Here is a 6689-nt window from a genome sequence, read left to right on the forward strand (position 1 = left end):
GCAAAAAACCCTCAGTTCACGGAATATCCACCAGATGGCACTGTGCCAGGCTGACAGGGATACGGCTCTACTGACAGGGAAATGGCATTGCCTAACTGTCCGGTCTGTGACAGAGGGATCTTGTTATCTGTGGCTGGATAGCATTTGGACATGACGAATGTACATGCTATGCCAAAGGTAGGTTCAAGTTCGTAAAAAAGTCCCATTGTATGAGTGTAGAAAGGGCTATGGGCATTTAGTTGTTTTCACTGGTTATTTTCATGCACTTCCTTAGTTTAGCTATAGGACTCTTATTTTGACATCGCTAGTTCAGGATGTGACATTACGCATCCCTCCATCTTTGTTTTTAGTTCAGATGCATTGATTTTGCCTTACCTAACTTCCGAAAGTTTCCTCCTTTTATCTTAAGTAATCCTGTGTTTGTGAGCATAAATGACCAAAGTAAGTTACCAAATATTACAGTTTAGATCATTTTACGTTGGTATTCATGTATATTTCAGTGTATTTCCGTATTATCCATTAGATATTTCGTAGATTGTGAATCACATGCCTAGATTACATTTTGCCTATGTAATTCCGATTTATCCCCCTCAAATATGTTTTGCTACCAGTAGCTCATAGTTAGCTGTCTATTCATCTTCTATTTCTACAAATATGGTGTTTGTAACTTTGTAACACGGTATGCTTTTGCGGGTTGTTCAATTTGTATGTAGGTATACATTTTGTGGCTAACTTACTGCTTACTAGCAAGCTAGCACTCCTTCTAGTTTGCCACCACCAGCCCAAAATTAGCTATACATAAATAAATAGTGCGCCGAAGTGTCAGGTAAGGTGCATTTTATTCTCGGCTGTTGAAAGAAGGCAAGGGATGTGGAATTTGGTGTTGTGACTTTCTGGAGACTGAAACTGAACCGTTTTAGCCGCTCCCTTATCTAGCTAGTTCTACTGTACCTGATAAGAACTGCCCACTGCTAGCTGCTGTGCTGGTTGATAGCGTGGGTGTTGGTTGGCCCGTGACAGGTTTTGATCAGAGACGGATTAAAACATGATCGGATGATATTGTAAATTGGGCTCATGTAATTTACCCTACTTCCCCCTCCCAAAGTCCCAACTGTTTCATCTTGGCATGATTGGCGTGATTATCTTGGCATCCCATGGACGCATTGGGTGTAGGCGAATGGTTGGTTTCTGGATGCCGGTGGAGTGGGCTAAGCTTGTTCCACTTCCAGCTTTCACTGCATGCGGCATGATGATCATGGCATGCTAGATGTATGTAGTAGTCCGTCAAAGCGTTGTTCAGGATCGTGGAGTATCTAAAAATTATGTTAGTTTGATATGATGTGCATCTGAACATCAGGACAGGTTGCACGCAGGACAGGTCTGGATGATGATAGCCTATAACTAAGGAAGTTAACACCTATTACTGTATGTTCAGTCTAGTGTGATGATGTGTCTTGTTAACACAGCAAAGTCAAGTCTGAACACATCATAACTGTTCGTATGTGAGTGTTTTCGTAAGTAAGCTTATTGTGATATGAAAGATATAAGAGCGTGTGTTAGGCTAGGGTAATTTGAAGTTAAATTGCCCTCAACACATTATCATTCGTACGACTGCAGAATGAATGCAATTATATTCAATAGATGGTGATTTTTTTTAATGACCATAGCTGGCTGTTTGCCCTTCATTTTGCAATTAATATAAACCCTTCTTTCATGTATTGTTGCATTAGTTGTACAGTGAGTATTGTAAGTGGAGTAAATCTCAGACATGCTGTATTTTCATTCACCCAACCACTGTCTCTATCTCTCTACACAGACCAGCCTATGATCACAGGTGATGCAGTGATTGGTGATGGCTATGGTTTTCTTCCCACTGAACTAAACATGCTAAAACGGAAAAGAAGACAAGAGGACGTGTCATCCATGGCAGTGTGTCATTCTCCCGCTGATGGTCCACTTTGCAGAGAAATATGAGGGGCTCATTGTACTGGTTAATGTAAGTATTACATACCTGATTAATGTAAGTATTACACACCTTTTAATAGTAACTAAGATCAGGATAATTAAATGTCCCGTTACTGACAACAGTGCTTCACAAACAGGTGTTCCACAACCATGCTGTACAATAACTTTTTGTTGAACAGATTGAGCTGGTAGTGATTCAGGTGACATCTGTACTCTAATGCTACTCTAATACAAATACCAGCAGAACATAAAAATTCGCCATTTTGAAAGAAGATTAAAAACCAAATATCAGAGCTGGCCAGATCTTTCCTAGTACTTGTAGAACAGAAAGGTAAAAGGGAGATTGATTTTACAACAAGGGATTGCAGGCTCAAATCCCTCCCTTACCTCTCTCTAGTCCTCCCTCCATGGCTACTTGAGCAAGGCACCTAACCCCTCATTGCTTCAGTGGCTGTAACCAGAGCCATACAGAGGGAGAGTTACGCGAATGGAGGACCAGGAGTTAAATTGCAGCCCCGCCTTTCAACGAGATCGAGGTCGTGCCTAAAGCGTCTGTCTTTCCATAGACTCAACATAGAACCATCACATAAAAAGCCAAAAATAAGGACTAATGAACTATACTGCGGGGTAATCACCACAAATATGTAAACTATCAACTGTCTCTGTAATGATAATCACAACAGTTTTACCATCTGTGATGTTTATCTGAAGTTATTACTACGAATAGCGAGTCTTGTCATATTCCCTGCATTGCATCGCATTGCATTTGATGTGTGCTACGCCCACTTCTAGGCACTAACATTCGCATCGCTAAGCAGTTCTGAGACGCTAAAATGGCTAATTTTACTAATGCGGAAGTCGGCCCTAGGACACAGTGGAGATTGCCCGACTCTCCCTCTTTATGGCTCTGGCTGTAACCAATGCCCTGTATAAATATCTAGTGTACGTCTCTTTGAATAAGAGTCAGCTAAGTGTGTAATGTAATGTGATGTACGTTGTGCACAGTATCATAGATTGCTACCCCACACTCATATTTAGTCTCAAAGTGTGCACAAAAAAATGGTATGTTAATTCCTGATTTGGAGAGTTGATTCCATGTTGTCCATATTGCCAAATATGGATGTCTAATGAGTTATTATATGTATAGTATTTATGGAGGTTGTATGGATTGTCTTACAGGCATATCCAGACAGGCAGGGCTGCAGACTGACCTCTTTTATATTTTTAAGTGTGGTAAGCTTATAGTCTACAACTAATGTTCCATTAAAACGTTTTGTTTGGGAGAAAGAGAAAGGAGAAAGAAGTTTGGTAGAAAGAAGATAAAAAGTTTTTATGTCGTTAATGTATGCACCATATACTATATTTGTCCGATTTGGGTAAACTTCTCATTTCTTCATTTATATCTTAATACAGTATAAGAAAAATCGTAAGGAACAGTTCATTAATTTTGTCTCAGTGTAGTTTCCTTGTTTTTTTACTCTGCATTAACGCCATCTACTGGACACTTTCATCATGAAAAAGTGAATGCATGGCTTATAGTTTCTATTCTCTTGTTTGGAACTAGAGTACAGTTTATTATAAATATTCAGTGAGGCCAGTACACATAGTGCAGCAAAGAGTTCAGACTGCAGAGTATGTATGCAGGAGTGTTGACATTTTAAACGACCCCCCACTCCACACACACAATGTAATGGGGACACAATTCTGACCCTTACCTCCCCACCCATACACTTTATATATGCATATCTAGTAAGTTACAATTCAACATTTTGACCAGAAAATGTTAAACTATCCCTAATTCAGAATGGGCTCGTTATGAAATATCACAAGCATATATTAACAATGTTTTCATCCAGAAAATACAGGTTTATGAATACTAGGTGAATATTAACGCTTGCCAGCACTTTTGGGTAGTCTGGAACTTTTGGGTCATGATGGCTTCAATTTAAAAAAAAAAGTGAAAATGTGTTCTGACTCCTGTTTTTTTGTTTTGCTTTATTGTCTTAAAGGTCTTCCCAGTGGTGATGTAGAGCTGATGTGGAGGCAACAGTGCTGCTTCCTTCGTCCTTCCTTTCTTCAAGACCTGCGTTTTTTGTCTTTTGCCAAACTTTAGGCAGTATCTTATACAGTAGAAACTAAGCCTAACACTTGAAGCCCCGTAGGCGTTGCTTGACTGACACCAATCTGACGAGCTTGCTCAGCCGGTGGAATCTCTTGTATACATGAATAAGCAAACTGGACGTGTTCTTTCTGAACGTTATTAATTGTGGCTCACCACAATGTTGAAGTGCATACAGTAGCAGTACGCCAAGTCAGCATTGTATGCAATAGTCATTAACAGGAATGAAACACGACAGAAGTTTATCATGCACACACCGAGCGTAGCGTTCAAAACTGTTTGTGTTCCCCTCCGCCAGGCAACACCTGTCATCTGAGCAAAGGTTCTCCCACGTGTGACCCCCAATTGCGTTGCAGTGCCATTGTACAATTACAGCATCACATTATGTCTAACAGTCTTATTGCTTTAGTACTTTTTTATTAGAGGTGATGTAACCCTTTCATGGGGAAGGCAGTAGAAAAAGTATTCATCTAAATTATGTTTATTTATCAAAACATCAAATTATGTTGTCACACTCAACAGATTGGATGATGAGCATTGGGCCTGTTTTTGTTTTGTGATATATTTACCTTGTAGTTTGCTGATGTTCTTTTGCTGATGAGTTTTTGTACATGACTACAGTGATGGGCAAATGTACGTTTTTGTGTTTACTGCATTATTTTCTTAACACCTTTTCATTATTGCTGTGCTTTATTTGCATGCTATTGTGCATTGGTGGTGATACCCTGTGTCTCATATGATATGACCTGCACCTTACATGTATTCCTGGGACAAGAGTGTGCCGGTTGTGCATATCTACCACCAACTACTCAGACAACCCAAGGCCATCTGCTTCTAACACCTGGAACTAAAAAACAGACTGATGCTGTGCTTTTAAGCGTTTAATAAACTTTGTTTTAGCTACACAGACTTGCGTGGTTCTTAAAATGAACAGATTATGCCTGAGCAAAAATGTGATGGATATTTTTGTTGTATATTATGAACCCCAAGGAACCCTCCAGCTCTCCAAATCACCCTCATATCTGTTACCTTACAGTATGTGAAACAGATGGAGCTTAAACATCTTTTGTACCTATAAGAAGCAAGTAGGCCTAGGTCTAAACTTAAAGACTGGTCAACTTTCCTGTTGTCTTATCTTGTGTAAAGGATAGCAGATTTTACTTTTACTTCATAGGCCTATAGGCTACTTTTCATAAGCTAGAACCAGGATATAGGCTAACTAGGCTGCTGTGTGTGCACATTTGACTTTGTGTATTGTCTGTTTGTACTAAAGAGTTGTTTGGGCCTAGAAGTACAGACATCACAAGTCTACCTCCCTGATATTGATAGTGGCTCCCTGATGCCCGCGAGTCAGATAAAATCTCCCTGATTTTAGACTATGCAAGTTAGCAGGCTTTTTTGTAATTGGCAATGCAGGTAGGGTTGCCACATTTCAGTGGTAAAAAACCGGGACACATTGACACGCAAAACATTAATGATATGTGTTCATTTCAATGGGGTAACATGAAGACATGCATTATGAAACACCGGGACAGCTATTCCATTTACCTGGACAGACCATAAAATCAGGGACGTGTGGCAACACTAAATGCTGGATAGAGAAAGATATAACTCGTGCAGAATGCGTGGATTGGAATACTTCAAATAGATTGCGCGAGCTCAGCCCACTTCAGAGTAGAAAGTCCCAGGAAAAATAGTAGGCAGGTGTTCATGTCCATGCAGACTGGACGATAGAAAAGACATGACCATACAAATGTTTAAACACTAATGCCGTTTTGTTTGTCGGGGTGTCGAGGCTCGATAAGCATCTCCCTGAAACGAGTTTCTGTAACTTGGGATGTCTGGAAGTATGACTCGTGAATGCAAGGCCAATTGTAGCCTACCCAGGGCGAAATGTTTCATTCATGTCAATGTAAGGAAGGAGCGTTTGTATCTGGCATTGGCCAGAATCAGTGTGGTTTAAATGGGCACCGTTCATATCAAGCAATGCTGAATGTAAGTTCAAGTTTGTTGAGAAAAATACCATTGTATGCTTTTGCTGGCTGGTAATGAAATTGGATACACGAGTAACTAAAATGACTGGCTCACTAGTGGCAATGGCTAATACCACAAACAAAACAAAAACAAAGTTGCAAAACCATATTTATGGAACTAGAAGATAAATAGACAGCTAACGTTGAGCTACTGGTAGCAAACCAGAACGAGTGCTAGCTTGCCAGTAAACAGTAAGCTAGCCACATAATAAACAGCTCGCCTACTACAAGTTAAAAAAAAACTGGCAGAAGCATACAATGGTACTTTTTAACGAACTTGAACCTACCTTTGGCATAGCATGTACATTCGTCATGTCCAACTGCTATCCAGCCACAGACAACAACACCCCTCTGTCATGGACAGCTAGGCAATGCCATTTCCCTGTCAGCAGAGCCGTATGGCTGTCAGCAGAGCCGTATATAGAGGTGCCATCTGGTGGATATTCCGTGAACTGAGGGTTTTTGCCGGTCTTCAGATTCAAATCGGCATGCATTTGTTTGTGGATCTGTTCTGCGCTCTGAATGTCTCAAAATACCGTAATCGACACGAAAGCAAAAGAAATGATTCACAA

At 40.3% G+C, this 6689-nt stretch overlaps 1 long non-coding RNA gene across 1 annotated transcript; it reads left to right on the top strand.

The window, feature by feature from the left end:
• Positions 1 to 213: 213 nt before the first annotated feature.
• LOC134461786 (uncharacterized) lies at positions 214 to 4539 on the top strand. The gene is made up of 3 exons (XR_010037415.1): positions 214 to 441; positions 1817 to 1996; positions 3975 to 4539. It is a non-coding gene; the product is annotated as an uncharacterized LOC134461786 (long non-coding RNA).
• The last annotated feature ends 2150 nt before the right edge of the window (positions 4540 to 6689 follow it).

The sequence above is a fragment of the Engraulis encrasicolus genome, chromosome 13, assembly GCF_034702125.1.
Source record: "Engraulis encrasicolus isolate BLACKSEA-1 chromosome 13, IST_EnEncr_1.0, whole genome shotgun sequence".
Taxonomy (NCBI): domain Eukaryota; kingdom Metazoa; phylum Chordata; class Actinopteri; order Clupeiformes; family Engraulidae; genus Engraulis; species Engraulis encrasicolus.